We start from the raw sequence: 11,115 nt of genomic DNA, 5'->3' as shown, positions 1-11,115 counted from the left end.
CCTCAATTTCTTCATTTGTTCTTCCATATAGCCTTCTGTTCAGCATTCGCAGCATAATTTTTGTTGCATGCGATATAAGACTAATAGTTCTATGGTACTCATAATCTCACTTTCTGGATTCATTTTCTTAGCCATTCGCAGTGGCGTATTTACGATTTTGTTTCGGGGGCTTTGCTAACTTTATTAATGGAAATGAGAAAATTCTGCAAGATATTTCTTAAAATAGACTTAAGCTTCTAGACCCCGAAAACAGCGATTAATGACTACTAAAGAAAATGAAAAGTACTTCAACGCTAGGGCCGGATTTAGGGAGGGGGTGAACCGGGGCACGTGCACCACGACCCTCCGTTGTGAATATACGCTATCTAAAGTGAGAAACTAGCAGTGGAAATAGCAATACTTTCCTAAAATTTCATGTCATGTTTCCGTTTCTGGCTTAAAAGAAAGCGGTTTTGCTAAACACAATAGTTTAAGTCAATTCCTCGTACACATCACAGATGCCTAAAGGCATTAAAAAAAAAATGATTCAAATGTACTGATAGTTATTGGTGCACCCCCCATCAGAAAATCCTGGATCGGGTCCTGTTCAACGGTCTTTATCTTTGATTCGGAAGCATTGGAGTTGCTTGTAATTTGCTCGGGTATTACTTGACAACTCAAAATGTAACTCATTAATACAACTTTATATATATATATAGGTAGATGCAAGGGCGCGGATCCTGGGGGGCCCCCAAAGCTCATGTGGGCTCCCTATTGTATTTATGAATATACAATATTTGGCATAATTTGAATGCAATTTGTCTTAAAATCTTCATATATATACCTTCTGCATCTGAATGCCCCCCCCAAATTTATAGAGAAATCGGCGCCCTTGGGTAGATGGATAGATACAGATATAGATATGATTAACATAGAAATGGTTAGTTTAACTGTCAGTATTTGGCAACATTGATATTTGAATACATGGGTTTTTCCCACCTTGTGTAACGAAAAAATAAACCTTTGTTCTTGTTGCTTCTGGGAGGTAAATTAGTTTTGATTTCTCACGTGTTACTTTATCTAAAATGCAGGTGTTCAGTTTAGAATCCGGTTTTTTGTTGAAAGGGGAGGAAAGAAAATTCAGTATCTATACTGTAAGTTTTACGTTTCTGTGCTTTTTATGGTAAAATAGGCCTATTACATCTAGGGTTACCAGATCGTGAAAGTGAAAAAAGAGTACACTTGGCAATGACTTGAAAAAAAAAAAAAAAACAATATAAATGAATAAAGTGTAACTGAAATTTCAGTGTAATAATAATAATAATAATAATAATAATAATAATAATAATAATAATAATAATAATAATAATAATAATAATAATAATAATAATAATAATAATAAATATTATACAAGTTTCCCATAATTTATTAATAAAAATAATTGTAATAATGAGTTTGATAACCAACAAATGTTCAACATTCTTTCCACTAAAATACAGTAAAACCACGATTATCCGCGAAATCGGGTGGCAAACGATTACCCGAAAAGAGAGACTAAAAATAAGGTACAAACACGAAAAAAAATATTTCAGTATAAAAACTATTTTCTATTGTACAAAATAATAAAACTTTTAATATACTGTACACTATAACAGAAACCTTTGCTCTACGTCTAAATCACTAAAAGAAAGAACAATAAACAAAGGACAATACTTTTCTGTTTAAAAAAAAAGTTTTCAGTTACTCCTTTTTAAAACAAATTAGTCACTCATCTTTGCTTCTTGCTTTCGAAACGCCTTTTCGCAACACTTGCGGATAATCGCGGCTTTACTGTAACATTTTTTAAACATTGTAACTTTGAATTGACTGTGATAATTACTATATCAAGATTAAAAGGAAGGAAATGAAATCCTAATTAAAATAACTGCGATCGTCTACAATATTTTAACTACATGCTTAAAACAAAGTTTTACCCTACAAATTAGTTGTACCCCTACTTCAATGAATTTCTTTCTGACGTAGGTCTCTGTCCTTCAAGCAAAGTTCATAGAATTGGACGAAACTAAAGTCTTTGAAGTTGTACTAAGTCAACAATAGATTTTTAACTGAATCCACTGGCAGTCTATTTCTTTCTTGTGTCCACTGTGATTTCATTAAACTGAAAATCCTTTCCACGTTGGCATTGTAAGCAGGTATTTCATAGAAAAACTGACATATCTTCAAAATTCAGAATAAACCGATACTTTATTAACACTGAAATAGATCACCCACTTCTTATGAGACAATGCTTCATTGAACTCTTTATCATTTTCGTTTTCCGCCAGGAAAAAAAAATCAAATTCGAAAGTTGATCAAACAAAAGGGACTCCTCGATACTAATACCTTTATCCATCATAAATTCTACACTTTTCTCGATATCTGTCTACTGCGGAATTTTATGGAGCTCCATCCATTGAAAAATGTGAAACTGATCAAAATTTTCAGTCCATTTCTTCAGATACTCCAAACAGCTGTCATATACATACAATAATATCTTTCTTAAAACTAAACACTGATACTCACTTTCCTGGCTCTTTTTAATCACTTCCTTAACTTTTATCTGCTTCTTTTCTTTCTGTTATTGTCCTTTCCACGGAAGTGAGACTGGATATGATTTCCACAAGTGAGTTATTCTCATTTTCCATTGCCTGAATTTTATTATGAAACAAACATCAATGAATGAAGAAACCAGAGGTAACATTCATTTAAAGAATTTTCAAAAAAAAAAAAAAAACTGTTTTAGAACAACAGGAGGATGTTCTAGGGAGAGGAAATATGACTGTTGAGTCTCGAGTAAACTGTTGATAGCAGGGAACAAGGAAAGCCATCTATTTTTGGAGTGATAAAGAAGTTCTTTGCATTCAATGTCGACAAAAGATGAAAATTCCTTTAATCCTTCAGTTCGGACGGTGTAAATTGAAAAATAGTTCAATATCTTCAACAAAAGGCTTTCAATGTCAATTGCCCAACCATCCACACCATGCTGTACACAGTTATCTATATATATAAAAGAGAACGCACAAATCCTTTGTCCGCTCATCACGCTAATACGGCTGAACCGATTTCTTTCATTTTTGGGGGGTTCTTAGGATTTGGACCCTAGATGGTTTTTATCATATCACTTTAATTTTTAATTACCAGTGTCTTGAGATAATGGACCATTCAAGTGTCCATCCTTTGTTAGTTATTCATCATAGGTAAAAATAAACGTATTTATATGCAACCCGCATGACCCTGTGACTCGGCGGGTTAACATAAATGACAGGCGTTATAATGGTTTTTATCATATCACTTGAAAGCGAAAAAGTAAAAATTATCTAATTAACAAAGTTTATTGCGTTCGGGGGTGACCGCAGCGAAGCGGGGCGGGTTAACATAAATGACAGGCGATATAATGTTAACATTTACTGCAATCTTCTATGGTTTTTATCATATCACTTGAAAGCGAAAAAGTAAAAATTATCTAAGTAACAAAGTTTATTGCGTTCCGGGGTGACCGCAGCGAAGCGGGGTGAACGCTGCTAGTTTAAGATATGAGCAGGGCAACCTATTCCTAAAATAGTTTTATCAAGAGAAGTTTGAAGGTGATAAAAACATTATTAGTCCCCTTCCTATTTAGTTCACCAAAATTGCTATTGCAATTGTCCCCACTGAAAGCTATGCATTTATCAGACATTTTTGTGGTTTTTAATGCATTAACCACAACTTTCCAAACTGTGTCAGACTTTTCATCTTTCATCAAATGATCTTTCATATACGTATAATTATGCCAAAATTAGACTCGCTTTCTTCCTTATTATATTATACTTAATAATAACTTCGTTTACGCGGATCTATTGAATTCAGAAAAATTCGAAGTTTTATTTCCTGTACACGACGTGTAGGAAGTATCAGTATGCGTGTTTCATAAGGATTTCATTTCCGTGCAAAACTGGTGACAATCTTGAAACCGAGAAAATATAAGTGAAAAAGGACGCGATGCGGCTCAAAATCACGACTTCTACCAGAAGGAATTTGTTTGCACTCTAACTCGTTGCTTATACAGCTTTAACTAAATAAACATGTATTTACATGATTTCAGATTTCCTCTTCAGCGATTGTGTACTGTACATCTCTGACACTGAAATAAGGTTATGAAATCCGAAATAAGACTCAACAATCGAGGAAGCTTAAAGATGCTATTTGTGTAGATGATATGAAATCGAACGATATATGCTCATTCACAGACATCTGCGTCCTTAAGGAAGGCCAAGAACCCAGCAGTTGTTTTTGTGCTTACTGAACGCCCCTTTTGATTTCTTACTCTCCGCTACAAAACTGCATTTCTTACTCTCCGTGTGGGTGAGAGAGAGAAAGAGAGAGAAGGAGAGAAATAACATTTTGGTCTCAGCTAAGGTAAAGTATTATGCAGGACTACTCTGTGCCAGATGCTAAGACAGTTCAAAAAAATGAAAATGAAATCTTTTGAGTTTTACGTCCCACGGTTATGCCGGTCAGGCTAAAGGAGACGGTGATGATGAGTGATGTATGAAATGGTGGAATGTAGAAAGTGGGAGGAGACGGGAGAACCACGAGAAAACCCACGCACACGATGTTTGTCCACCGCAAAGTTCACTTGGCAGGGGCTGGGATCGAACCGGGACCCCAAGCACCAGAGGTGAACGCTCTACCACTGAGCCACCGCGGCCACTAAGACAGTTCAAGTTATGCTAGGTTTCGCATAACTATGCTAGGATTGGCAACGCTGCTAATGTGACTGCAGGTGCATTATCTTTCTTATCAAGCCCTCTCTCTTATCAAGCACTTTTTAAAGAATGGACCACTGCTTGACGTAACAGTGATTTTATCATATGAATGATTTTTCGTTCATTTATGCTATGCTAGGATTATTATTTTTGTCACTACGAATCGTTTCTTGAGTTTAAAATTATATCTAATAATGAACTGCAATATAACAAAATCCCTGAACACATACTGTAATTTGTATCATATAGTAGGGCTATTTGTTTTTTTCATGTTGAAATTCATATTAATTATTAGCCCACGTAAAAAGAGTACAAAAGAGCACTTCACTGAAAAAAGAGAGAGTACAAAAGTGCATGCCTTGAAAAAGAGTACGTCTGGTAACCTTAATTACATCAGAAAAGAAGTATTGATTTTAGTTGAATTGCACAGTCTGGGACTAAATATAAAGAATGAAACTGTCTCAAGCGGCTGCAGTTTTACGGAAATGTGCCTGTAGCTCAGGAAAGGCTATGAATCCACCGGAAATGAAATTTATTAGTATTCGATTATTATCAGCGATACACAAGTAGCCTATACCAAATTAATATTCAAGTAAGCAATAAATTAGTTAAAATTAATTAGAAAATTTGACGTGGTAACCAGCCACAGTGTAGCTAATGTAAATGTAATAAAAATAGAGATTTCGAACACGATTATATTACATTCGCTTAGATATCCCCTTCCCTCTGCGAGTGTGAGATTTCGGCGTATCTGTTTTTCGAATCTGGCGTAAAGAAGATTGCTAGCGTGTGGTTAGCCCCTACTAAAATACTTACATTAGTAAACCTGATCAAACGTTAGAAGTTTTTTTTTTTTTCAATAGTGAACAAACGATGATGAAACAATTGACATAATAAAGAGTCGAATCGGAGGCATAAGGGGGGGAGGGAGCATAGGCATAACGTTTATAGCTCTGTTAGTAAAGTTGATCAAACGTTGGAAATGGTTGATGAAACCTTATCAAACGATTAGCATCGAGAAATTTCAAATCTGGCGTAACGGGGGAAAGCTTAGTGGTTCAGCACTCACATCTGATCCCGAGTTCTTTGATTTGATTCCAATCCGCGTCAAGAGAGCTTTATGGTGGGAAAGAACTGCGCGAGTGGGTTTCTCGGGGTTCTTCCGTTTCCTTCGTATTCCCATCATGTCATTTATGTCATCGTCACCATCACCCTTAGCCTCGACGCATAATTATGGGACGTTAAACTAAATAAATAAATAAATAAATACAATACTTCTCTTGTAGTTGCTGTTATGTAGCCTATATTAAAATAAATTTTAAGAATGAAAATAGCACAAAACCTGCTTGTCATGGCTTTGTGTGCGTGTGTGTGTGTGTTTTTAATCTATATATATAAAAGAGAACGCACAAATCCTTTGTGAACTCATCACGCTAATACGGCTGAACCAATTTCTTTCATTTTTGGGGGGTTATTAGGATTTGGACCCTAGATGGTTTTTATCATATCACTTTAATTTTTAATTACCAGTGTCTTGAGATAATTGACCATTCAAGTGTCCATACGTACAAATCCTTTGTTATTAGTTCATCATAGGTAAAAATAAACGTATTTATATGCAACCCGCATGACCGTGTCACTCGGCGGGTTAACATAAATGACAGGCGATATAATGTTAACATTAGTGCAATCTACTATGGTTTTTATCATATCACTTGAAAGCGAAAAAGTAAAAATTATCTAAGTAACAAAGTTTATTGCGTTCCGGGGTGACCGCAGCGAAGCGGGGCGGGTTAACATAAATGACAGGCGATATAATGTTAACATTTACTGCAATCTTCTATGGTTTTTATCATATCACTTGAAAGCGAAAAAGTAAAAATTATCTAAGTAACAAAGTTTATTGCGTTCCGGGGTGACCGCAGCGAAGCGGGGTGAACGCTGCTAGTTAGTCATATAAAAGTTAGTCATGTAAAAATGGACAAAAATCATAATAAATAACCTACTTCTTTTAACTGTTCCAACGTAGACTTATAGTAACCAGTTTTAATAAATTGAAACTTCAGAGATTAAACAATATTTGCTTTGTTCTTATTTTGTGCAGGAAAATGCAGGGGTGCCCACAAGGAGGGCTATGACGCAAACTACGTCATTGAAATATTGGGGGGGTAAACATCTATATAAATATGTTTGAGGGGGTGTGAAACTTAATCGAAAATATTTTTTTTTTCATGGAAGAACATCTACGGATAGACAATTGAGGTGGGTGCGTCATGGACATGAGGGGGGGGGGGCACCACTGGAAAATGGAACTTTCCACACATGTCTCAAAACGAAGTAATCACTTCTTTCCTTGTGTGCTTCCCTCCTTTCGCTTCTACTCATGCCACTCTCCCTTCCTACCGGAGAAAAATGCACTGCTATAAACTCTCAACCTGCGTGCAGTTATTCCCCTTCCCCTCATGCTAAATTTAAAACTTTTTTTTTTCATGTCAATCGTTTGATCGGGTATGATCAACAATGTTTGTAACGTTAAATTAACTTTACTAACATAAATATAATTTGTATTTAGTAGGTGGGGTTAACTACACTTTAGCCCCTCCGGGGTCTTCTTATTGCATATTCAGGTAATGTACTTTCTATTCTTTCGTCTAACGTTTTCCACTTACGTGTCCTACGTTATCCTTCAAGATTCAAAGTTCTTTCATGTATCAGAGTATCTAAAAAGTATTGCGTATCTAAATTGAGCACACATTTATTGTGATTTTATGGTAATATATGGACGCTATTTTGTTCGATAATCTTCTGCAATTTTTCTGTAACGCCACAATTCAGTTGGAACAGAACTTCTGTGGTTTGTTTCTGGTCAAAAAAAAAAAAAAAAAAAAAATGTTTGTGACACGTTGTTTTCACAGGCATCTTTTGAAACCAACTTAATACAATTCAGGTAGTTCTGCAGAGACCGACACAAACAATAACTAGACGGTGCCATATCCGGGCTTAACCAGTTTTAATAAATTGAAGATTTCAGAATGTGTTTACGGCAGTGATTTGTAATACTAATATGTACTACTACTTCATCTACATCGACCGATTATCTAAACGTCTCTTGTCCACGTTTTTTGAAAATCGAGATATCAATACACACGGAATCATCGAATAATTGTCTACGTCTTTGCACTTTTATTTCCGGTCAAAACGTCCCAGAAGGCAGAGAAAAATGGATTTGAAATATGAACTTACATTCAGAATGTCTCTTGTTCACTGCAAAATGGAGGACACCTTACAGCAATAAACATTTCCTTCTTTTAAAAATAACTAAACGATATAATTGTTCCTTTGTTATAATTACTAAGTCCTGTCATGTTGATATCCGCGCAAGTTGGTGTTGAACACCAGTTTCGCTTATCAACTCCTCTTAGTTTCGTGTTACTGATGACGGCGGACTTGAATCACAACTAACAACGGTCGATAAAGTATGATAGGCGAAATGAAAGAAAGTAACGTCAAGAAAAAGAAACAGAAAAGTAGAAAGGACGAAAGAAAGAACAAAAGGACGGAGTTCTTACATGGAATGAAATTTGACAAATACAGTATTATTTCTGAACAAAGAGTATAAGAAAATGGAAAGTCAATGACATTCTTATAAATGGTAAGAAGGATTATTGAGTTGAGTTGAGTTGAGTTGATTTTAGTTTAGCGTCTCTTTCAGCAGCGAGGCTATATGAGACGTGGAATCCGAACTGATTAACGTGGAATCCGAACCACATGAGCTCCCGCCGGGAATCGAACCCGGGTCTCCCACGCCAAAGGCGCGTACGTTAACCGCTTAGCCACGAGGAGCTCCAAGAAGGATTATTGTTGTACGTGGAATGCGAAAAGCTAACATATTTATTTTGGGGGGAGCTTGAGCCCGATAGCCTCCTAAGTACGCCACTGAAAACAATTCTGCTTCCTTGATCCTTCACATTGTTTTTCAATTTCATAAATATTTTGAACGTCGCTTTTATATATATATATAATATGGGAACGGTCTTACCCGTCCCCCCAATGTTGAAGACAGATTTGTGCCGATGTTAAAAATGTTAGTATGGTATGCAACACCTTTATATTGACCAGTCTCAGTCTTTTCTTTTGAATTGCTAGGTGCACTCACGTTAACTGTCCACAGAATAGGTTAGTCTATCGTTCTGCCCGGCGTCAGCAGCTCGTGATGCACGATGGCCTCTGAATCCCAACAAACACACGGGATAAAATTCCTAGAGAGTGTAGGCTTTGCCACAGATTGTGGAGCTACTCTTCGCTTCTACTATAATCTTCTACAAGCATTGTTCTTATTTATATTATTCATTTTTTATTACTCTCACGATCAACTGTTTCAGAAATGGCTCGAGCTCGTTACGTTTCGGAAGAAATTTACAGGTAGAAACTCAATCGAGTAAATATTTCAAAGTCAGATCTTGTGGCACCCAAACGTCTAGCTTCTCTTTGGGGGTTTTGCTTTCGATCTCTTTAATATCTTCCCCATAAACTATACCAATTTCTTCACGGGTTTCAGTAGAATTTTCGCCTTTGTCCAAATATAATTATAAAATGTAGCCCAGGTTAGCGGAAAGTTAATTCATCTACCAGCGCAAGACCTTATACGTATATGCAGTGGCGTATTTACGATTTTGTTTCGGGAGAGGCTTTGCTAACTTTCTGGGGGGGGGGGCTTTGCCTGGAAATGTAAAAATTCTGCAAGATATTTCATTTACTTTACTATACTAAGTAAGATTTCGGGGGGGCTTAAGCCCGGAAGCCACCCCCCTAAATACGCCACTGCGTATATGATTAGAATTCCAACACTTTTTATACATCTACTAGTTTCAACATCTATTATTTGTGTCACATGTGAAATAAAGTTTGCCTGATCCGCTACGACTCATCCACGGGTTCGATTACCGGCGGGAGCTCATGTGGTTCGGATTCCACATTATTCAGTAGGTCCATGTCTCATATAGCCTCGCTGCTGAAAGGGACGCTAAACTAAAATCAATTTATTCCATGCCTTGCTCAGTAAGTACGAGCGAGAGGGGGTGCTCTCAGAATAGTAATATACATTTTTAAACAAACTCAAATAAAACAGTATATATTGTTACGCAACTTAGTAAGAGTAACTGGTTCCATGTTCCCCCTCCCACGCACCTTTCATTTATGGAGCTCAATCTGCTTTTAAAAAAACACACACACACTTTGTAATAGATTAATTTCTGTACATTGGATCATTAAAATAAAATTCCATATTAACACGAATAGGAAACGAAGTTCAAAAATTTCATATTAATACAAAGAGAGTTGATACTCCACTTGCATACATTGCACTTACCATATTGTCACATTTTTCTTATTGAGAAGGAGGTAGGTGAATGACCGCTCAAGGCGTTGCCAATTTCAGTCATATGCATCTGTCCATCAATCTCTTTTGTCGGAAACGACCGCCGAGCCCAGGAGGGTAGGTATGAGCGGGTCTGTTTTGTCAATTGTTTTGATCGAAACACCGCCCGAGACAATGAGGTCATGTGGTTCTCGAAGCCGTACATGAGAACGAGGTCGCTTCATATTTTGAAGTGTAATAAATAAATAAGAATATTGCCTTCTTTCCTAAATGCTAAACCTTCTTTAACTTGATGTAATAAATAACTTGTGATACTGATTGATACAATTGGATTTGGGAGAGTATTCCTTTTCCATCCAGGGGTATGTGTAAAGAAATTGGGGGCTTGGGTGTTAGGGGCTGTAGATTACTCCCTGGCCTCGCTGCTGAAAGGGACGTTCAACTCAATTGATGTATTTCCTGAGAATTCGAAATTTATTTTACAATTTGGAGGGCGTCTCTGACTACACAGAAACAGTCTCATTAAGAGAGAATGGGCTCCTTCGTGGCTAAGCGGTTAGCGTACGCGCCTTTGGCGGGGAGACCCGGGTTCGATTCCCGGCAGGAGCTCATATTCGGATTCCACGTTAATCAGTAGGAATTAGTTAATGTCCTTAACATGCAAAAATTATTTCTAGGATTACCTCTGAAATTATGACTGAATTTATTGGGTTAAAATCAAAGATTAGAAAATGAGGAAGAGAAAAGGTCAAAGGAATAACTGTGTAACAGCAAAAAAGTTAAAATTTGATGATTACAAGAAAAGCTTATTCGAGAATGTAAAAAAAAAAAAAAAAAAAAAAAAGATGTAAAGCTCATTAGGAGTCAAAAGCCTGAGTTGTACACTAAAAATTTAATAAATTTGCATTAGATTCAAATTAGGATTTAAAAAAATATAAGAGATGGTGTAAAAACTTTGGCTTGGGTTTACTATAG

The sequence above is a fragment of the Thermobia domestica genome, chromosome 5, assembly GCF_964235325.1.
Source record: "Thermobia domestica chromosome 5, izTheDome1.hap1.1, whole genome shotgun sequence".
Classification (NCBI taxonomy): Eukaryota; Metazoa; Arthropoda; class Insecta; order Zygentoma; family Lepismatidae; genus Thermobia; species Thermobia domestica.
This window is presented reverse-complemented; position numbering follows the sequence as displayed.